Genomic DNA, 586 nt, shown 5'->3' with positions numbered 1-586 from the left:
CCACATGCAACCAAATTAAATTGCTCACTTTGGCATAATTAAAAGTATTAATAATCAAATTCTAATTATCTGCAGTTATTAATGTAAATTCGAGAATCAACATTCACTATATAATCTCGTAATAATATTGACAGAAACATTAAAGGAAAACAAAAATTCTAAAGTTGATACATATTGAGAATTATATTCAGGAAAACGTCCGCCATTTTGCAAATGGACCTCCAACGTTGATGTTATATGCTGAAGTAAAAGCAGATAAAAACTGTAAAAAAATATTATCCTCAAATACTTGAGAATTTTTACTCGAGCAGAAAAGAAAAGAAAAGAAAAATGAAGGCGTGTGAACAGGACGACGAACTAAACTTTGGTGATTCTGCACAGTGGCAGCGTGGTCAAAAATTAATCGACGGAAGTTTCATAGGCGAATCTCCTATTTTTAGTTAATTTTTCACAAAGCTTATAAAAGAACTCTAAGAAAGAGGGATTATATAAGGGGATTTTGTTGCTGGAAAAGATTGAGAGTCAAAGTGAATAAATAGTGTATACTAGATTATATACTGTATTAAGAAAAATAAAGCTTTAAGAA

This window comes from Penaeus monodon, chromosome 25 (assembly GCF_015228065.2).
Source record: "Penaeus monodon isolate SGIC_2016 chromosome 25, NSTDA_Pmon_1, whole genome shotgun sequence".
Classification (NCBI taxonomy): domain Eukaryota; kingdom Metazoa; phylum Arthropoda; class Malacostraca; order Decapoda; family Penaeidae; genus Penaeus; species Penaeus monodon.
This window is presented reverse-complemented; position numbering follows the sequence as displayed.